This window comes from Scyliorhinus torazame, chromosome 4 (assembly GCF_047496885.1).
Source record: "Scyliorhinus torazame isolate Kashiwa2021f chromosome 4, sScyTor2.1, whole genome shotgun sequence".
NCBI classification, from domain to species: Eukaryota; Metazoa; Chordata; class Chondrichthyes; order Carcharhiniformes; family Scyliorhinidae; genus Scyliorhinus; species Scyliorhinus torazame.
The window spans coordinates 262,732,791-262,756,316 of NC_092710.1; positions in this window are offsets into that span (position 1 = coordinate 262,732,791).

Genomic DNA, 23,526 nt, shown 5'->3' on the forward strand with positions numbered 1-23,526 from the left:
GGCACCCACTGCACTGCAAGGTCTCCCCCAAACACAAAAGAATAAAATCTGCTATAAGCAGGGACATGGGGAGTGGGGTGACACATGAATTCTAACTTCTCTGCTCATTGCAAACCAGTGGAATGTAAATGAGCCCCAGGAGTTAAAATAGCTTAGGGTTTCAAATTGGTCCTGATGGAGGGGAAGTTGAAACTCACACTGACCCCCTCCATCAGCCTCCCTCTGGTTGAATTCACCTTCGGTATGTATCCACATGAATGGGGGAGAGAATGAAGGAAGTGTGTTATCACTGCTGATGCCTTGCCTGACAATTTATTTACTTGAGATAGGCAGACTGTGCTTTCTTGTATTTGTCTTTTGATTGAGATTAGAGTCATTACACGCACAGCCTCAAAGATTCAGAAAATATGGGGCTGCAGACAATTGTAACTTTCCACTGCACACTGGAAAATTCCCAGCAATGAACCTTCCAGTGTCCCGGTAATTAGAGAGGGAGTCAGTTTGTTGCACAACTCACAAGTAACTTATAACGATCTTCATTCAGAAAACCAACTCAGTATATCACTGTGCTCCTGTGGGCTTCACATAAATTACTTTGGGACCTGATCAGTTTGCGTAGACTGTCAAGAAACCTTTGCTTCGCCCCAGCCAAACAAATACAGCACAGATTTAAATCACAGTGCTGAAACTATTATTTTAAAATATCTCTTTCAATGATTTCAAGGAAATAAGAGCACTGCTGGCAGGATGGGAGAGGGGCACATCTTGTTTCGTGGAATTTAGTCCCCTCTCCCTTCACCTCTCCGCCGATGCAGCAAATCTGAGGAGGCAGCAACACATAACAAGGATAATTCAAACCCCGCAGACCTGTAAAACTCAAACAGGGCAACAGGGGTGTCCGGAAGGAGGAAGGAATTTGCAATTATATAGTAGCTTCAAGACCTCAGGACATCTCACTTGACAGGCAGTGAAGTACTTTCGAACAAAAGCCTAATACCGCGGATGCTGGACATTGGGCCATGCCTTCCTCAGAGGGATGACCTGCAGCAGATTGCCACTCTTGATGGAGTCGCCCATGTTGAAGTTGCAAAGTGCCTGTCTCGACTAACTTTCCTCACTCAGACTGGGTGAGAAAGGAACAACAAAGCTCCCTCCCCCCCCTTCCCCCCAGGCTACCTTGGCGTGGATTAACTGGGGTGCAAGGAACAAAGGAATGCTCCCTCTTTATGGCACTGCCTGTCATGATATCCACATCAGCATACCTGCACCCTTTCAGAAATCCGCCATCCTGCTCCATGGAAAACATCAGCCCGCCGCAGCCGCTCCGAATCGCTGGTAACCTCGGCGTAAACTGGAAGCTGTTTAAACAGCGCTTCCAGCTCTTCCTAGAAGCCACAGACAGGGAGAATGCATCGGACACCAGGAAGATTGCCCTCCTCCTCTCCACGGTGGGGCAACACGCCATCCAAATCTACAACTCCCTGGCATTCGCGGAAGGCGAGGACAAAACAAAATATAAGACGGTGCTTCAGAAGTTCGAGGAACACTTCAGAGTGGAAGTCAATGAGAGCTTCGAGAGGTACCTCTTCCAGCAGCGCCTGCAGGGTAAGGATGAGCCTTTCCAATCTTACTTGACACACCTCCGTATCCTTGCGCAGTCCTGCGGCTATGAGGCCACCTCCAACTCCATGATACGGGATAAGATAGTCTTTGGGGTCATCTCGGACACCCTACGCCAGCAGCTCTTTTAACTAAAGCGCCTCACCCTAGCGACTGCCATCGAGACCTGCGTCCTTCATGAGAATGTCACCAGCTGGTACTCCCAAATCCAGGCGGCCGAAACGGCACGGAACGGGTCCTACGAGGTGGAACGGGTCCAGCCGATCGAGTTCCTCCCGGCCCGCGGCCCGGACGAGGGCGGCCATTTCGCGCGCTTTCCGAGGCCTCCCGCACTTGTACACGGCAAAAGAGGGGACGTTGACGCAGAGGGACGTGATGCGCAGGTGCGCTCTACGCAGGACCGCACCGCGCATGCGCGGTGGCAGAACGAACGCCATGACGTCACGACGTGCGGCAACTGTGGCTCCGCCCACTTAAAGCGGCAATGGCTGGCCAAAGCGCGACAATGCCTCCGCTGTGGCAGGATGGGCCACTACGCTGCCTGCTGTCGAGCAGCTCAACCTGCCAACTCCCAACAATTCCGCCAGCCTCGCAGGGACGTGCGGGCGATTCAGCCTCCCTACACTGAGTCATATCCAGATAGTATGCAGACCAGCGATACCGAAGACAGGGAGCCCTTCCGCGTTGCGGTAATCCACAAGAACCGGATGTCCCCAAGTCGGAACCACCAGCCGCTGCCAGTGCACAGCATTGATCCGGGCGATGAGTGGTGTGCCACCCAAACAGTCAACCGATCCCAGATCACATTTCGCCTGGACACTGGTGCCTCCGCCAATCCCCTCGCGTGGTCAGCCTTCCAGACCTTGAAGGTTAAACCACCGATTCTGCCATCGCACTGTCAGCTGGTTGACTACAATGGAAACGTCATCCCGGCCATGGGGTCCTGCCAGCTCGATGTTACACACAACTCACACAAAGCCACATTATCATTTGAAATCGTTGGATCCTCGAAGGACTCTCTGCTAGGCGCACAGGCGTGCAAGATCCTCCACCTCGTCCAGCGGGTACACACTCTGTCTCCAGAAGGCACGTCTGATTTCCCAGATGCAGACTTTAGGGCGCAGCTCCACTCACACCTCGCACACAACCAGGAGGTTTTCGAGGGCATGGGCACACTGCCCTACACGTACAAAATACGGCTCAAACTGGACGCCACCTCGGTCATTCACGCACCTCGTAGGGTCCCAGCACCACTCAAGGACCGCCTCAAGCAGCAGCTGCAGGACCTGCAGGACCAAGGAGTGCTTTCCCGGGTCACGGAGCCAACGCCATGCGTCAGCTCGATGGTGTGCGTCAAGAAGCCCTCCGGCGAGCACCAGATGTGTATCGACCCAAAAGATTTGAATCACAACATTATGAGGGAACACTACCCCATACCCAAACGAGAAGAAATCATGAGCGAAATGGCTCGGGCAAAAATATTCACCAAGCTTGATGCATCAAAGGGCTTTTGGCAGATTCAACTGGATCAGTCCAGCAGGAAGCTGTGCACTTTCAACACTCCATTTGGCAGATACTGCTACAACAGGATGCCATTCGGCATCCTCTCGGCCTCCGAGGTGTTCCATCGCATCATGGAACAAATGATGGAGGGCATCGAAGGGGTACGCGTCTACGTAGACAACGTTATCATCTGGTCCACCACACCACAGGAGCACATCAGTCGTCTCCAGCGTGTCTTTGCACGGATACGGGATCAGGGCCTGCGCCTTAACCGAGCCAAGTGCTCTTTTGGCCAGACTGAGCTAAAGTGTTTGGGGGACCACATCTCCGGGTCGGGTGTGCGGCCGGTGCCGACAAAGTGGCAGCCATCACAGCCATGCAGCAGCCATCAGACAAGAAGGCAGTGCTGCGCTTTCTCGGGATGGTCAACTTCCTGGGGAAGTTCATTCCTAACCTTGCTTCGCACACGACTGCTCTTCGCCACCGGGTCAAAAAGACAATGGAATTCCAGTGGCTGCCCGCACACCAGAGTGAATGGGAGGAGCTCAAGATCAAGCTCACCACCACCCCGGTACTGGCGTTTTTCGATACCACACAGGAAACAAAGATCTCAACTGACGCCAGCCAGTCCGACATTGGGGCGGTACTCCTGCAACGGGACGACACCGCATCATGGGCTCCGGTCACCTATGCATCGCGGGCCATGACCCCCACAGAACAGCACTATTCGCAGATTGAGAAGGAGTGCCTAGGCCTGTTGACTGGCAGCGACAAGTTTCACGACTATGTATATGGTCTTCCGCAGTTCACTGTGGAGACCGGCCATCGCCCCCTTCAGAAGGACCTCAATGATATGACCCCTCGCCTCCAGTGCATTCTGCTCAAGCTCCGGAGGTACGACTTCCAACTTGTCTACCCCCGGGGAAGGATCTCATCATCGCAGATGCTCTGTCCAGGGTGGTCCACACAGCGCCCGACTCGCAGGGGTTCGTTTGTCAGGTCGACGCACAAGTAGCCTTCACATTGGCCAATCTGCCGGCCACTGATGCACGTCTGGCCCACATTCGCCGTGAGACTGCGGCTGACCCTCTTCTACAGCGTGTGATGCGCCACATGACGGAAGGGTGGCTCAAGGGGCAGTGCCCACAATTTTACAACGTCCGGGACGACTTGGCCATCATTGATGGTGTCCTCTTGAAGTTGGACCGGATCGTGATCCCACACAGCATGCACCGGCTTGTCCTCGAACAACTGCACGAAGGCCATCTCGGAGTTGAAAAGTGCATGTGGAAGGCCCAAGAGGCTGTGTACTGGCCGGGCATCAGTGACGACATCGTCAACATGGTGCTCAACTGCCCCACCTGCCAAAGGTTTCAGCCGGCGCAACCCCCTGAGACCCTCCAGCCCCATGAGTGGTCACGTCCCCCTGGGCGAAGGTGGGCGTGGACCTCTTTCATGCGCTCGGCAGGGACTACATTATTCTGATTGACTACTTCTCAAGTTATCCGGAGGTCATACGCCTGCATGACATGACATCATTAGCTGTCATCCGGGCATGCAAAGAAACCTTTGCTCGCCATGGAAATCCACTCACCGTCATGTCTGACAACGGGCCTTGCTTTGCGAGCCAAGAATGGTCCTCCTTTGCCACTTCATACAACTTCACACACGTGACGTCCAGTCCCTTGCATCCTCAGTCGAATGGCATGGCGGAAAAGGGCGTCCACATTGTGAAGCGGCTCCTCTGCAAGGCTGCTGATGCCGGATGTGACTTCTGTTTAGCCCTGCTGGCCTATCATTTGGCCCCACTGTCCACGGGCCTCTCGCCAGCCCAGCTGTTGATGGGTCGCACCCTCAGGACCACTGTACTGTACATTCAAGTTCCTGACCTCGACCATGCTCCAGTACTGCGAAGGATGCAACAGCGTGCTCAGCAGAAGGTGGCACATAACGCTTGGGCGACTGATCTTCCTGCCCTGGCGCCTGGAGACAACGTCCGCATACACCTACCGGAGGGTGGCTGGTCGGCAACCACCGAGGTTCTCCGCCACGTGGGTCCCCGCTCATTCCTGGTTCGTATGCCCGATGGCTCCATGTGCCGCCGTAATCGGCGGGCCCTTCGTCTGGTTCCGCGCTCGCTACGAAATCATGCACCGGTGCCACGCCCTCCTGTTGTCCCTGATGTCGACTTTGTTGAGCCTCCTGCCACTCTGCCTCTTCCTCTCTCGCCCGTGGCCAGGCCCATTCCCCAGCCGGTGGATCCTGACCCACCCTTGAGGCGGTCAACCCAAATTCGTCGCCCACCTGAGAGACTTGACTTATGAGCCTGTTAGCACATTGGACTCACTGAATTGTTTTACAGTACTGTTAACGAGTTTCTTTTCTTGTCGTTCATTGTTCCAGAGGTTTTCTCTCGTCGTTTGCTGATTGCATTTGTTCTGTTATTGGCACAACCTCGTTGTTCTGTTGCATCTGACACCTTCCTCTGTTTATAGTTTAGCCTCATGTACATGTTGTAAATATTGCACACACATACTCAGATGCACTCAGTACACATTTCTATTTACTAGCATGTAGGCACATATCCTTGTGAAAGGGGGGGGATGTCATGATATCCACATCAGCATATCATGGTGCAATCACACACACACTGATGGACAGGCAGTTGTACCAACTAGCCCACACATAACATCACAGCCAATCACCAGCGAGAGCACACGCACTATAAAACAGGGAACACCACAGTTCCTGCTCATTTTACCAGGAGATAGCTCAGAGCACAGAGCTCACAGCGTGCAACTCAGACATAGACCATGTGCTGAGTGCCTCACAATGATAGTGATAGGACTGGGTCCACAGGTTAGCTGGTGAAGCACGTACCCAAGCCAGCAGTTAGTTGTTACCGTTGTTTAGACAATAAAACAGAGTTGTACCATCTACAGCCGTGTTGGATCATTTGTGCATCAGAACACCCAAAACAACACTGCCCATTCCCCGCCACCCCTCCCCGGCCTGTCCAGACCAGCCCACCCCTCACACCCATCAGACTGATCACTGAGGCAGGTTGTAACGGTGGCAACAGGTGTTTAATGTGAATGAATATATACAGATTTGTGCCCGAGACCATAACTAAATTGTGCCCGACACCCGTGCCAACTTAACTGGTGTCTAACTTCCTGGCCTTGCGGGCCCTAACCCGACATCTAGGTGGATCTCCAGATGGTACATCAGGACTGGAGGCGGCCTGCGGTGACTGCTGCCCTGCGACCTAGGTCCCCATTAGCTGGCACCTTCTGGGGTGACCGGGCTTGGATGGGCCTGGCTGCTATTCAGGTGTCCCGGCTGGCGTAGTGCCGCACCGTTCTGCCCGCTACCAGATGTGCCAGGGAGGGCGGGGGGAGGTGCGCGGGAGTCCGAAGTGCTGCATTCTGGCATCTCCCCTGCGGGGGTCACCGGCACAGGCCCCATCATCTCCTCCTCCCTTGGGGTGCCCAATGTGCCATGGGCTAATCCATGGGAAGGGGGTGCAAGAAGAGCTATCCCCTAAGACTGTCCCGCCACCTGCCGCTGCCAGTCCTGAAGGCCCACACTGGTCTTGACCAGGGTCTGCACGCTCACGGCCATGGAGCCCAAGGAATGGACCATCTCCATCTGGGATTGAGCCACACCACCCATTGACTGTGCCACCACCTTCTGGGTTTGTGTCACATCAGCCGGTGACTGCGCCATCTCCCTCTGGGACTGAGCCACCTCCCTCTGTGTCTGCGCCACATTGGCCAGCGCCTGGGCAATGCAGCCGACGTTCCCAGCCATGGCCTGCTGTGACTGGACCATGCTTAGGAGCATCACTGCTATTTCCAGGTGGCTCTGGGATGTGGTCGCCTGTGAGGTGGCAACCCTGTCTTGGGACGTTATCAGAGCCATTTTCAGGCTAAAATTGGTGGATTCCCCAGCCCACCTTTGGGTGCCCTCTAAATCTGACACTGGGGAACCAGGAGGTTAGGGGCAAATTGCTGGGAAACACTCAGCAGATCTGACAGCATCTGTGGAGTGAGAAACGAGGGGGAGGGGGAGTTGGGATGGACTTTCCCATCCTGCTGCCTGCTCTGAGACCGCCATGGTCAATGGGCCTTTCAATGGTCTGTCATATTGTGTGTCCCACCCATGATGTTCCCTGTGGTGGGCGGGGCCCACATATTTATCCCAGAGGTAGTATTTCAGGCCTTGCATCAGAAGTATTTTTGAAATTTAGCCATCATTGTATCAATTTGGCTGAGGGATGAACATTGGCCAGGATTCACATTTCTTCTTTAAAATAATGTCACTTTTTGCAGCCGCCTAAGATGGCAGATGGGGTCGAGGTTTAACAATCCTTTCAAAAGGCAGAACCTCTAAGAGTGCCCAGCTCCCTCAATACAGCATTGCTAACAGTCTAGATTTTGTGCTTATTGCTCTTGGAGTACTGCTTGGACCCAGAACCATCAGACTCAGAGGGTCAGCTTCTGTCCCTGAGCCACAGACTGGGCTTTGAGGCACATCTGACCAAGCCGGCAGGTGGTCCAAGGGAGCACAGCTTGTTACCCTGCCCGTAGGAAATCGCTTCTTTCAAAAAGAATGAAGAACTGGGTTGCAGAATCAGATTTTTCCTCCTTTATATATTCATAATTGTTAAAGGGAAGAGCACATCGGTTTTCTGCTGTCCCACACCAATCAGCCTGTTCCATTGCTACAATTGATGACCCATTACATTGAGTATGTTTGGTGAATGCAAAATAATAATAATAATCTTTATTGTCACAGGTAGGCTTACATCAACACTGCAATGAAGTTACTGTGAAAATCCCCTAGTCACCACATTCCGGCACCTGTTCGGGTACACTGAGGGCGAATTCAGAATGTCCAAATTACCTAACAGCACGTCTTTCGGGACTTGGGGGAGGAAACCGGAGCACCCGGAGGTAATTCACGCAGACACAGGGAGAATGTGCAGACTCTGGGACACAGACAGTGACCAAAGCCGGGAATTGAACCTGGGACCCTGGTGCTGTGAAGCAACAGTGCTAACCACTGTGCTACCATGACTCTGTCGATAAGTGCTGTTTTCAACATGAAATGACAGTCCTGAAAGGATATCATGGGATACTAATGCACATTACACATTGAAGTTCTCCTGAAATTTCTCTCCCTATCTATCTCAGTGACTGCCTGGTTGTTTCAAATGAAGGTAACACCTCCACGAAAATAAAGAGCTGCTTTCAGCTGAAAATGGCATACACTGATATCCCAAGGTATAATTTTAAGCTTTTACTGGTCACTAGTTTAATGCAGTTTTTGCAGCATTATAAAACTCCACCCTGTGCATCATTTCCTTCCTTCCCCTCCCTCCAGTTTAACAGCCAAGTTAGCAATTGAACAGGAAAATTGCAAGCTTTTAGTGAGGCAATTAGGATCCGAGTGCATATTGTAGAATCTGTGCTCCTCCTGTTAAATGTTAAATAATCCAGTGGTTAAGAATCACTGTGTTCTGAACTGAAAGTTATGCACCATTATGCACCATGCAGGATATTTGAATCGTGTGACTATAGAATGATTTCTATTTGCGTCAGAAGGTATTAACACACTCAATGAACCTCAGCAATTTATGTAGAAAAGGTCAATGGAAACTAGTTAACAGTCAACTCTATGAGGAAGGCTTGATAAAAATATTAGTCAAAACACAAGCTGCATTAATTCTTTGAGTTAGCATATAGGGTTGAAAAGTAGGTCAGTGACAGCAGCTTTTTCAACGATAGATAATTGGTTGAATGAGAAGTTCATGTTTATAATTATTTAATTCCTATTTAGCTTAATGCGCTTTGCAATTAAGATAACTGCAGATATCTATGTTACAAACTGCACAGCAAGCCCAGCGTAAACAGTCTACAACGATCACTCACAACATCACATAGTTCCAATGAAAGGGGTGGGATTCTCTGGTCTCCGACGGCAAAATTGCGTTCGGCGATCGGCCGGAGAATCCCCATTTGCGGCTCTGCCCCCTCCAAAACGGGGTACTCTGTGAGTACGGTGCACACCGTTGAGACGACCTCAGGACATCACCTGAGTCGGGTGGGAGCCGTTCCGCGGTCAGGGGGGGCTTTGGCGGGGGCTGGGGGCACTGGTGGGGGGTGGTCCAGGGTGGTGAGCCTGGTCAAAGGGGGCAGTTTTTGGCAGGCCGGGTCCACGTGCGGCCGACGCCATGTTGTACGGCACGCCCGCTGCAGGCCGCTGCCATGCTCATGCCCGATCATGGACCTGGCAATTCTCTGGCCGTATCCACAGGTAAAGCCGGGGGGGGCTTTACCCTGCACGCCTGCTAGTCCCCCCGCAGGATCGTTGCAGCTTTTGCTCCTTTTTTTCGGGAGTAAATCTCCACTGTTCCTATGTCGGCGTCAGCACCTAGTCTTCAAATCGGAGAACCCAGTCCCAGGTCTTTCAATGTAAGCCGGGATTCTCCAATCACTGCCGTCAGGATCGGGTGGAGAATTGAGCGTTGCCTGAAAAGCGGGTTCGGCGCCGGGTGCCAGACCCGTCGCCATTCTCCCATCCCGTCGCAGCGCGCTAACAAATTTGTATCTGCTTAACGGGCTGTAAGCCCGATTCGCCACGGCCCCCTTACCACCCCCAGTATGCTCCACCCCTCACAGCCGGGAGTCACGCAGGCGTGATTGGGGGTGCGAGTCTTTGCAAATGGGGCCCAGGCTGCAGCCCCTCTAATTATGCCGCCAACCTCAGAAACCCACCTGCAGCCCTAATTTGAGGCTGCCGTTTAATTGTCCTCCAGGAAAACCTCCCAGGCAGGCATGCTATCTGCCAATGTAGGATCAGGACCTGGAAACGCTCATGGCCCTCAACTCTTTTGCAAAGATCTCAAAATTCTACCCTGTGTCAGCTGCTACTCTTTATAATGACTGTTAACTCTTACTCAACTTTAATAATATATTGCGCTCGAAAGAGACTGGACGATGTAAAATCGTTTCATGCATCATTGACACTTTGCTGGTGGCAAGGGCTTGCAAATGAATCAGATGGAGCCTTTCGCTTTCACTGTCTCCATGTGGAAGGTGCTGGAAGGAGCAGTCCTGGGCAGCCCAGCTTCCTGGTGGCGGTGTTGTCGAGATGACGCCGCTGAGGGACCCGAGTCTTCACTTCATTGCAGATCCGGGAAGCTGACTGACTGGAAGGTTGCAGCTTTCAATTGTCATCCAATCATTGATCTTGGGAAAATCATGGAATCAGGAACTGGACATAACAATAATAATAATCTTTATTAGTGTCACAAGTAGGCTTACCTTAACAGTGCAATGAAGTTACTGTGAAAAGCCCCTAGTCGCCACGCCTGTTTGGATACACTGAGGGAGAATGCAGAATGTCCAATTCACCTAACAAGCACGTCTTTCAGGACTTGTGGGAGGAAACTGGAGCGCCCGGAGGAAATCCATGCAAACCCAGGGAGAACGTGCAGACTCTGCACAGACAGTGACCCAAACTGGAATCGAACCCGGGATCCTGGTGCTGTGAGGCAGCATACTGTGCCACCATGCCACCCACTTCATCGATGATCGACAAGTATTTATTTTCCGCCAATGAATCTCCGACTGCAATGTTCGCTCATCTACATGGAGTGAATAGAGCTTTGAAGAGGTGCTCTGGACAAAGGAACCTCGATGCAAAGGTCTGAATGAATTTCCAACACTACCTTCATCACATTCGCTACAAATTATTGGGATGCCATCTATGGCTTGTGAATGTGCTGCAAGCACATTGTTTGGATGACTTTGTTAAATTCTCATTTAAAATAATGTATTCATACAAAGTTATTTACTATTTAAACATTTGTTTTAATTGAATCTGATAGATATGCTTCTGAACACTGTCCAATAACTTGGCCACAATAGAATGGAAAGTTGGATTTACTGTAATGAATGAATATTGTATTCCCTGGGAGGAAATTGCAAGTTTCATTCACACTGAGGTTAAAATCTGATTGTCAGCTGTGAGAAAAGTTTAAAGAATATGCTGGTTAGAAAATGAAACCTTCACCTTAAATTAATTAACAAAATCGTGCTTTGTTTAGCAAAGGCACAGTCGGGAATTTGGCTGATGGGGATATAAGATCCTCCTGAATTATGGCCACAAGTGTAAATTCCTCTGCCAAGAATAATGCGGTTGGGTCAGTTGTTCTTACAGAGACGCCAGCGAAGCTCCTTTGAGGCATCTTTCTAGATGGCTGGAGCATATTTGTAGTTTAATCTCTCTCTTTCCACAACTCACATTCATTCGTTCATTTATTCATTCAATTATCTCCTGAACAATCATTCGTCAGGATTTCTTGCAATAGTTGAAATCTTTCAGAAGGCAGTGTGAGGATGCTGTTGTCGTCTTTACGTTACATTTGAACCACAACAGTCTGCCCACAGACGCATACATTCCCTAGCTATGGAAAGGAAAGTGATTGGCTTTGGCTTACTTCAGTCAGAAGATTGATGTTAGAGCCAATCTATCCCTCTGACAGCATCCAACTTGCATATTATGATGCAATGATATTTAGCTGGTATCCAGCAGGTTTGATGTAGCCTACGCAGCATCATGACATTTTCAGTGTTTGAGGCCTCTGACCACACCCTAACTTCGGTTGTCTCAAGGTCGAAGAGGGCATGACTTGGAGGAAGCAATTCCGAAGTATCTTTTTGGAAATTTGTGATTATGTTATGCTCGAGATTAGAATAGGAAATTAAACATCGGAATATTTTTCAATTCTCATTTCAACTTCTCTGTGTACTGTTTAAGGGAGATTACCACTTTTTCACTCATGCAAACCCAGGATCTTGGTTGGGCCTGTCCAAGATCATTTCAGCCAATAAATAAAATAAGACTTCATCGAATCAATCTGATTTGGGTTAAATTCAAAGGTCTCAGAGGGAAACATTTAATTCATTGTTTTCTCAACAGTTCCTTTCCAATCTCTGTGTCTGAAATGCCTTACATATTTTGTGAAATATCAAAGGAAGATTTGCGAAGCTGTGGCATAAGGTTACAGTGCAGGAAGAGGATGAATTATCTCCTCCGCTCTGTCAGGGTAAGTCATTCTCTCAACTCACGCACTCACGCACCCATCACACATCCACAAGGATCTGACTCACTGTCAGCTCGAGGGACACCAGCACTCGCTCATTCACACACATCTCCATCTCTCCTGTGAGTTGTGTCCTCGTCATCTCGCTGGTCCCACTCACTGACCATAAATGCCAGGCATCCTTATCATCTCCCCCGCCACACATCTTGCTGTCACTCTCTCCATCTGTTTTTATGCAGGAAAAATTGGCTCACACAATTTCACAAGTGGGTGAGATTACCGACAGGCGGTGGGATGCCAGAGCTGAAGGTCCTCATGGACTTTGAGGAGAAAGCCATCGAGTTGACCGGGGACGATATCTATTGCTCCTGTGCTGATGGTGAAGTCAGCGGATATAAACTTCGACCTTGAGACAACCGAAGTTAGGGTGTGGTCAGAGGCCTCAAACACTGAGAATGTCATGATGCTGTGTAGACTACATCAAACCTGCTGGATACCAGCTAAATATCATTGCGATACCCATCAGACAACAATGCTGCGAGTCGTATCACCTGTTCCTAAATGTCCCTGCCATGCACGAATGACTTCTCCTTTCTGTCACAGGCACAGCTGGAAAACAGATATCAAAGACACCCTCCACCAGCGCAGCGGCACACACCTCATGGGACCTCGTTCTAGAGTAGCCTCGGGGTCACAATATGGTGAGCACGTCACACTTCCAGATACACAGCAGGCGGTGGCAGGGACGTACCAGGGTGCCGGCCCTCTGAAGATTGCTGGAGGCCAGGATTCTGCTGAGTCCCAGTCAGATGATAAGTCTCTGGACTCAGTCATGCTTCAGTTGCTGGAGCTCCAAAGGCGAACTCAGGAAAACTAGGGAGGGATGGCAGCTACACTCCTTGCATTGAAAGGCTACATGGAGGATTCCATCCGCCTTATGGCTGAGGTGATTGTGCCGACACTCCAACACAATGAAGTTAACGCAGTGAGTGTGATGGCTCGAGACCTTGGTGTAAGGCTTTTGCAGGCAAAGCCAGGTTGTGCAGGGCATAGCAAGCAAGCACGATGCGGGATACCCACAGCAGGTTATGTTGCAGAGCTCCACCAGACTGGTCCAGGCTCCGGAATCTCATGTTCAGCATCCCAATGGTCTGCTCCACCAAAGTGAGAGTTGCAGCATGAGCCTCATTGTACCCTGTCTCAGCTATTGTGGGTTCTGCGTCATCAGCCACCTCCTCAGTGGGTAGCCCTTGTCCATGAGGAGCTCACCCTGCAGCCACTCTGGACCCTGAAACATGTCAGGGATCTGAGAGCAACTCAGAATGTAAGAGCCATGGACACTCCCTGGGAATGGAGGATGTGTTTGGTGTGGTCGCAGTCCTCCTGAACATTCAGCTAGTCGAAGCCCTTGTGCTTCAAATAGTTCACTGCTTGATGCCCCAGAGATCTGAATGAGTGCAGTCGATGGCACCTGTGGAAAGTCAGAGATCTGTGCAAAGCCCATTGCCCTGGCTTGCCTGATCCCGGTTGAAGCGTGCCCTCGCAAAAATTGCATCCGTCACCCCCTAGATTCACTTGAGTGCGGAGGCTTGTGAAATCCCGCAGAGGTCACCTGTGGAGCCATGGAAGAATTCACTGGCATATAAATTGAGCTCTGATGTAACTTTCAGCGACATTGGCATGACCTATAAGTCCCCATGGCAGCAAATCCTGCAGAAGGTGGCAAATGTGACCACCTAGTATCCTGGACATGCATAGTCTTTGGTGAAACTGGTTCTCGGACATCTGCAGGTATGTTAGGCACCATCTGTAGACACTGGGTCTAGCAAGGTGCCTCTGAACAACAGTTCATCCTTTGTGTGTGCAGCAGGCTCTGTCACCCCTTCCTTTTCATGTTTGTGTTCCTGCTTTTGGCGAGCTAAGCGCGCCATTGATGTCTTCTTCTCTTCTGCCTACGAGCGCGAATGACAGTGAGATCACCAGGCTCCATGTTTCTTACGTTCTCCTCACTGCAGTATCAAAGAGAGAGACTTGACAGTTAGCATTTGTCTCCTCAGGTCCACTCTTTGCCCATTCATCGCCTGAAGTTACCTCTCAAAGTCCACTGACTCATGTCCTAGCCTCCACCTTGAATACCAGTCCTTCATTCACATGCTAATTAGGCAATACCCCACACCACATGACCGAGTGGCCACAGCTTTGGCTACTGTGCATTGGGACCTCTCTTCTCAGATGCAGGCAATTTCCAAATCTTCGCTTCAAGGCCTTGTGCTCAATCTGGTCTTTTTTTTATTCGTTCATGGGATGTAGACATCGCTGCCTTCATTGCCCGTCCCTGAGGGCATTTAAGAGTCAACCACATTTCTGTGGGCCTGGAGTCACATGCAGGCCAGACCACGTAAGGCCAACAGATTTCCTTTCCTAAAGGACATTAGTGAACCAGATGGGATTTTTCAATTGTTTCATGGTCATCATTAGACTTTTATTCCAGAATTTTATTGAATTCAAATTTCATCTTTGTCCCCAGAACATTACCCTGGGTTTCTGGATTACTAGTTCAGTGACAATACCACTACTACGCCGCCGCCTCTCCTAAGGGGGCACTCGCCAAAACGCAAATGAGCACACAGCCAAGTGTTAAGAGCGCTTCCTAGGGTAGTGTGCCATTGCCATATGTGTAAGGGAACGTATTTGCTTTTCTTGTCAGCCAATGGTAAAGGCATACCATGGCAGTCAGCGATTTTGAAAGTCAATGTACCAAGGGTTAACTGCTGAACAGCAATCAGTGGCACTCACACACATTGGTGATGGTTGAGTGGCCATAACTGCATGACTAATTCAACTCCAGGCATGTCAATTGAGCGACAGCTGAATGGTCTCAGCTGTAATGGAGTAATGATCACTGACTTGGCTTTTCGTTAGCCTTGTCCTTGTTAACATCCTGCCTCCTTAAGCTCACCACTCCTCCCTAGATTTGAGTACAACCGTCAGTCCGTGATGAATGTAGACCCACCCACCGCACTGCTCCAGGCTTTCCTCCTCCTTGTGAGGCCCTTCCAAGAAGCCAATGGCCAAGCCACAGAAGACATCCTCAGGAATGGATAGAGTGGATCGGCAGGCACTCTTTCCCAAGGTGGAGGGTCAGTCACCAGGGGGCATAGCTTTACGGTCCGTGGGGCAAAGTTTAGAGGAGATGTGCGAGGCAGGTTTTTAAAGCAGAGGGTGATGAGTGCCTGGAACACGTTGGCAGGGGAGGTTGTGGAAGCAGATACATTAACGGCGTTAAAAAGGCATCTTATCAAACACATGGATAGGATGGGTATCGAGGGATACGACACAAGGAAATGCTGAGGGTTTTGGCAAAGGTTGGGATCATGACTGGTACAGGTTTGGAGGGCCGAAGGGTCAGTTCCTGTATTGTATTGTTCTTTGCTCTTGTTCTTTTCACACCTGAGAGTCTTCCCCCAGCTCTCCCACAAGCCAACCCCCGGTCTCCCCAAATCAACCCCTCCCCCTAACCCCGGCCTCCCCAAGTCAACTTCCTGATCTCCCCTGAGTCAAACCCTTCCCCCACCCCATCTCCCCTGTGTCTTCCTGCCAGTGACCCCCAATTAGGCCCCCGGCACCCTTCCAGTGTAACCCCGAGCCAAAAGCTGGTCGTCCCGCCAGTTAAAGACTGGTTGCTCCGTGTCACAGCCTGGCCACCCCTGAGTCAAACGCTGGTAATCCCCAGTCAGAACTGGTACCCCCGGGTCAGCCCACTTCATACACGGAGCTGCTCTGTGATCACTGTGCTCACTTCCGAGTTCCCCTCGGAGAGGTGCTCGCCAGCTGCAAGCCTTTTGATGTCAGTCATGACTCGCGCCATTCTGATACCATACTGCCGTGGATGGATTACTTGATGAGGGGGTGGGGGTGGGGTGGTATGATTCCAGTGTATGGACCTGATAATGAAATGCAAATGTCTTATAATGAGGTTGAATGGCGGGGCACCCAGCCCACCACTGACGAGGAGAGGGGGCAATCGCAGCAAGCCTTCACGCCAACGTAAAACATGACTTTGGCCATTATCCTAGCCATTATCTGGGGTTCTGCGTGTCACTTTATGGAATTCCAATAAAGGTGGGCGACAATCATATGTATATTGTTATTTTGTGTCTCTATGTCAGGTTTTCTCTCTGAAATAGTTCTTGGTTGTCAATACATCTTTCCTATTTAATTTTTGACAATTCTGAGGGCTTGATTTTCTGGCCCCGCCTGCTGCCAGGATCGGCCTCATCCCGCCGAAAGTCAGCGGATTTTTGTCTCTCCTGCCACGTCCCGTCACAGCGGGATTGGGAAATTCCAGTCGTAATCTTTAACTGAAGCAGTTTTTTTCTGAACGCTTAAATCGGCTCCAATGTTTCTTGATCCTCATTGTCAGCCATTTACCACACGGCATGTTCGTATAGTGTCAGCTGTACTTCAGTTGGTACCGTTTTGGCCTCTGAGTTTCTGGCTTCAAGTTCCACTTCAGAATTTGAACGCAAAAATCAAGTCCAGTGCAGTACTGAGGGAGAGCGGCATGGTTGGAAGTGCCGATGTTAAATCAAGGCCCCTACTGGCTGTTTGGTTGGATGTAAAGGATCCCACGGGATTATTTTCATGACAAGCAAGAAAACTATCATGTGTGTCTTGAGCAATATTTATCTCACAATCAATATCACGAACAACAGATTACCCAGTCATTATCACAGTGCTGTTTGTGGAGGTTTGCATTGTGCGTATCGCCTGCCACATTTCCTACATTACACCAGTTACTACATTTCAAAAAGTACTTCATTGGCTGGTTTTGAAAAGCACTTTACAAATACAAGTCTTCCTTTTTAAAAAAATATTCACAAATTAGCCCCACAGCATCCAGTGTAAACAGCTCACAATTCTGTAGCTGTGCAATTAGGGATTCATACAACACGGTCTCAGTGGCAATTTAGCTGGCTTCACTGAACCAGGCTTCAAATTCATTGTTAAAAAAAATGATACTCCTTGTCCCTGAAAGGTAGCTTGCTACTGTCATTTCTTTAATGCTGTCAGGCACCTTTCCTCCTTTAATGCCAGCAGGACTTATTTATTGATGAACAAATGTCAAGTTCCTCGTTCTCCATTGTCAAAGGTTTGCGCCATTGACCTTTTCTGACCTGGCATTACATTGGGTTCAGTGATACTCCATGGCCTCATGGGTATGGAGACAACTAATTAGCAGAATAGCATCTCCCTCGGCTGTCGGCCTGCTGGCTGTTCACTAGTTTTTATGTTTGTTGCCTCACACTTGTTTTGTTAATGAGCTACCTTTGCTGCGGTGTTGCGTGCCCCACCTGTATCCTGGGCTTTGTTACACAAATCAATGTCCTCCCTTTACTACTAGTAAGCCTTTGGAAACTAAATAAACTTTTAAAAAGGTTTGTCGGTGGTGGAGGGTTTGAATGTTTGTGGAAAGGGTACCAACAAGCGGGATGTTTTATCCTGGATGGTGTCAAATTTCTTGAGTGTTCTTGGAGCTGCACTCATCCAGGCAAGTGGAGAGTAACCCATCACACTCCTGACTTGGGCCTTGTAAATGGTTGTCAGTCTTTGGGTTGTTAGGCGGTGAGTTACTCGCCATATGATTCCTAGCCTTTGACATGCTCTGGTAGCCACAGTATTAATATGGCTAGTCCAGTTCAGTTTATGATCAATGGTAACCCCCAGGATGTTGATTGTGGGGGATTCAGTGATGGTATTGCCATTGAATGTGAAGGGGTGATTGTTAGATCCTCTCTTGCAGGAGATGGTTATTGCTTGGCACTTGTGCGGCCCAAATGTAACTTGCCACTTGTCAGCCCAAGCTTGGATATTGTCCAGATCTTGCTGCATTTGGACATTATGAGGAGTCATGAATGGTGCTGAACACTATGCAGTCACCTGTGAACATCCCCATTTCTGTCCCTGTACTTGCTGCACCCCTAGCCAAGCTGTACTGGGACAGCTATGCTAAGGGTGCAACAAGTTCTGGAGCACACGTCTTCAGTACTATTGCTGGAATATTGTCGGGATTCATAGTCTTTGCAGTATCCAGTGCCTTCAGCGTTTCTTGATATCATGTGGAGTGAATTGTATTGACTGAAGACTGACATCTGTGATGCTGGGGACCGCCAGAGGAGACAGAGATGGATCATCCACTCGGTACTTCCGGCTAAGGATTGTTGCGAATGCTTCAGTCTTGTCTTTTGTGGTGGCCTCCTTCATCATTGAGGATGGAGATATTTGTGGAGCCAACTCCTCCAGTGAGTTGTTTAATTGTCCATCAACATTCATGGCTGGATCTGGCAGGACTACATAGCTTAGATTTGATGTGTTCATTGTGGAGTCACTTATCTCTGTCTATTGTGCTGTTTAGCACACAAGTAGTTCTTTGTTGTAGCTTTACCAGGTTGACACCTTAATTTTAAGTATAAGAACATAAGAACTAGGAGCAGGAGTGGGCCATCTGGCCCCTCAGCCTGCTCCACCATTCAATGAGATCATGGCTGATCTTTTGTGGACTCAGCTCCACTTTCCGGCCTGAACACCATAACCCTTTATTCTTCAAAAAACTATCTATCTTTATCTTAAAAACATTTAATGAAGGAGCCTCTACTGCTTCACTGGGCAAGGAATTCCATAGATTCACAACCCTTTGGGTGAAGAAGTTCCTCCTAATCCTGAATCTACTTCCCCTTATTTTGAGGCTATGCCCCCTAGTTCTGTTTTCACCCACCAGTGGAAACAACCTGTCCGCATATATTCCCTTCAGAATTTTATATGTTTCCATAAGATCCCCCCTCATCCTTCTAAGTTCCAACGAGTACAGTCCCAGTCTACTCAACCTCTCCTCGTAATCCAACCCCTACAGCTCTGGGGTTAACCTAGTGAATCTCCTCTGCACACCCTCCAGCACCAGTACGTCCTTTCTCAGGTAAGGAGACCAAAACTGAACACAATACTCCAGGTGTGGCCTCACTAACACCTTATACAGTTGCAGCATAACCTCCCTAGTCTTAAACTCCATCCCTCTAGCAATGAAGGACAAAACTCCATTTGCCTTCTTAATCACCTGTTGCACCTGCAGACCAACTTTTTGCGACTCATGCACTAGCACACCCAGGTCTCTCTGCACAGCAGCATGTTTTAATATTTTATCATTTAAATAATAATCCCTTTTGCTGTTATTCCTACCAAAATGGATAACCTCACATTTGACAACATTGTATTCCATCTGCCAGACCCTAGCCCATTCACTTCACCCATCCAAATCCCTCTGCAGACTTCCGGTATCCTCTGCACTTTTTGCTTTACCACTCATCTTAGTGTCATCTGCAAACTTGGACACATTGCACTTGGTCCCCAACTCCAAATTATCTATGTAAATTGTGAACAATTGTGGGCCCAACACTGATCCCTGAGGGACACCATTAGCTACTGATTGCCAACCAGAGAAACACCCATTAATCCCCACTCTTTGCTTTCTATTAATTAACCAATCCTCTATCCATGCTACTACTTTACCCTTAATGCCATGCATCTTTAACTTATGCAGCAACCTTTTGTGTGGCACCTTGTTAAAAGCTTTCTGAAAATCCAGATATACCACATCCATTGGCTCCCCGTTATCTACTGCACTGGTAATGTCCTCAAAAATTCCACTAAATGAGTTAGGCACGACCTGCCCTTTATGAACCCATGCTGCGTCTGCCCAATGGGACAATTTCCATCCAGATGCCTCGCTGTTTCTTCCTTGATGATAGATTCCAGCATCTTCCCTACTACCGAAGTTAAGCTCACTGACCTATAATTACCCGCTTTCTGCCTACCTCCTTTTTTAAACAGTGGTGCCACGTTTGCTAATTTCCAATCCGCCGGGACCACCCCAGAGTCTAGTGAATTTTGGTAAATTATCACTAGTGCATTTTTAAATTTCCCAGCCATCTCTTTTAGCACTCTGGGATGCATTCCATTCGGGCCAGGAGACTTGTCTACCTTTAGCCCCATTAGTTTGCCCATCGCTACCTCCTTAGTGATAAAAATCACCTGAAGGTCCTCACCTGTCATAGCCTCATTTCCATCAGTCACTGGTGTGCCTGGTGCTGCTCCTGGCATGCTCTCCTGCAGCCTTCATTGAACCAGGTTGATCCCGAACAGGTGCCAGAATGTGGCGACTAGGGGCTTTTCACAGTAACTTCATACTTGTGACAATAAAAGATTATTATTATTATCCCCTGGCTTGTTGGTAATGGTAGAGTGGGAGAAATGCTGGGCCATGAACGTGCAGATTGTATTTGAGTAGAATTCTACTGCTGCTGATGGCCCACAGCACCCCATGGATGCCCAGTCTTGAGTTGCTAGATCTGTTCGAAGTCTAACCCATTTAACATGGTTAAAGTGCGACACAACACGATGGAGGGTATCTTCAATGTGAAGACGGAACTTTGTCTCCACAAGGACTGTCTTGGACAGGTGCATCTGTAATAGGCAGGTTGGTGAGGATGGCGTTAAGCATGTGTTCCTGCAGCAATAGTGGAGCAGGAGATAAAGGATGCGATTGGGAGGATGCAGTCGGGGAAGGTGGCAGGGCTGGATGGGTTTCCGGTGAAATATTATAAAAAATTCAAGGATAAGCTGGCACCCCTGATGGTGGGGATGTTTGAAGAGGCGATAGGGAAGGGGATGTTGCCACAAACCTTGGGTCAGGCATCGATTTCACTGTTGCAAAAAAAAGATAAGGATCCGAAGGAATGTGGGTCGTATCGGCCCATATCACTTCTGAATGTGGACGTAAAAGTGTTGGCGAAGGTACTGGCGAGTAGGCTGGAGGAGTGCCTCCAGAAGGTAATAGGGGAGGATAAGACGGGGTTCGTGAGAGGGAGGCAGCTTTTTTCGAACATTAGGAGGGTTTTGAACGTCATTATGGCACCGGCGGAGGGGAAGGAAACAGAGGTGGTTGTGGCATTGGACGCCGAGAAGGCATTTGACCGGGTAGAATGGGGGTACTTGATGGCAGTTCTGGAGCGGTTTGGGATTGGATCAAGATTTGTGAATTGGGTAAAGCTACTATATAAGGAGCCGAAGGTGAGTGTCCGCACAAACAACATCAGCTCGAGATACTTTTCTCTCCACCGTGGGACGAGGCAGGAATGTCCTATGACCCCCTGCTGTTTGCACTTGCGATTGAGCCGTTGGCCATCGCATTAAGTTCGGGAGCATGGAAAGGAATAGTGCGGGGGGGATAGAGCATAGGGTGTCCTTATATGCCGACGACTTGCTGCTGTATGTGTCGGAACTGAGTGTGTCGGTTGGGGGGAATATTGGAGCTACTGCGGGTATTTGGGTCGTTCTCGGGGTACAAGCTGAACCTAGACAAGAGTGAGTATTTTGTGGTGTCGCAGCCGGGGGTGAGGGCAGGGGTGGGGGGGCTGCCATTCCGTAGGGCAGGGACTCACTTTAGGTATCTGGGGGTGCAGGTTGCCCGGGTGTGGGGGAGGCTTTGCAGGTACAACATCACTAGTTTGGTGGGGAGAGTGAAAGCCGATCTGGCAAGGTGGGACGGCCTTCCTCTGTCACTGGCGGGTCGGGTACAGGCGGTTAAAATGAATGTGTTGCCGCGATTCCTGTTTATTTTTCAATGCCTACCGATTTTCCTGCCAAAGTCTTTTTTCAGGGAGATTGAGGGAAGGATTACCTCGTTCATATGGGGAGGGAAAGGTGGCCAGAGTGAGAAAGGTGCTGCTACAGAGGGGAAGGCAGGCAGGGGGTTTGGGTCTCCCGAACCTGTTGTACTACTACTGGGCGGCGAATGTGGAGAAGGTGTGGAGCTGGGTCAGAATGGAGGAGAGTTTGTGCAGAGGGTTGAGACTGAAAGCACTAGTAACAGCGCCGCTCCCGATAGCTCCGGGGAAATACTGAGGGAGTCCGGTAATAATAGCTTCATTGAAAATCTGGAGGCAGTTTCGCCAACACTTCGGGTTGGGGGCAGGGTCAAGGGAAATGCCGATTTGGGGGAACCACAGATTTGAGCCAGGGAGGTGGGATGGAAATTTCCAGAAATGGGAAGAGAAGGGGATTAAGATGCTAAAAGACTTGTTTCTTAGGGGTCGGTTTGCAGGATTGAAGGAGCTGGAAGTGAAGAATGGGCTGGAGCAGGGGGAAATGTTTAGACACATGCAGTTTCGAGATTTTGCTAGAAAGGGGATACAGAGCTTCCCGGAGGAACCGGCCTCCACATTGCTGGAGGAGGTGCTGACGACAAGGGGACTGGAGAAGCGGGGAGTGTCAGCGGTGTATGGAGCTATTTTGGAAGAGGATAAGGCACCACTGGAAGGGATCAAGAGTTGGGAGAGGTCATAGTGGAGGGCATCTGGTGTGAGGTGCTCCGGAGAGTAAGTGCCTCCGCCTCGTGTGCGAGGTTGGGGCTGATACAGCTGAAGGTGGTATACAGAGCACACCTCACGAGGGCGAGAATGAGCCGATTCTTTGAAGGAGTAGAAGATGTGTGTGAGCGTTGCGGGGGGGGGGGGGGGCGCGAATCACGTTTATATGTTTTGGTCCTGTCCAAAGCTAGGGGAGTACTGGAAGGAGGTGTTTAGGGTAATTTCCAAGGTGGTGCATGTGAAACTGGACCCGGGTCCCCGGGAGGCCATATTTGGGGTGTCGGACCAGCCAGGGTTGGAAACGGGTGCGGAGGCAGGTATCGTAGCCTTCGCCTCGTTGATTGCCCGAAGGCAGATCCTGTTGGTATGGAGAGCAGCCTCTCCACCCTGTACGCAGGCGTGGCGGGGGGGGGGACCTGTTGGAATTCTTGACTCTTGAGAAGGTTAAGTTTGAACTGAGGGGACGGATGGAGGGGTTCTACAATTCATGGGCATTATTCATTATGCACTTTCAAGAACTGGATAACATCGAACATTAGTTGGGGGGGGGGGTGGAAGGATTGGTGGGGAGGGGGCTGTGTGTATTATGGGTGACTATGGGTAATCCCTGATTCCTTTTTGACATTTGTTTATGTAAACATGAGGGCTAATGTTTGGGGGTTGGTGGGAGGATGGGATCGTTGTTATTGTTATGGGGATTGACATATTTGTTGCTGATTATTGTTTATTGTTGGGTGTAAATTTGGGAGGAAATGTGAAAAAGGAGGAGAATAAATATATTTAAAATAATAAAGTATGTGTTCCTGTCTTGTTCCCTCACCACCTGCTGCAGCACCAGTTTAGCAGCTCTGTCCTTTAGGACCTGAT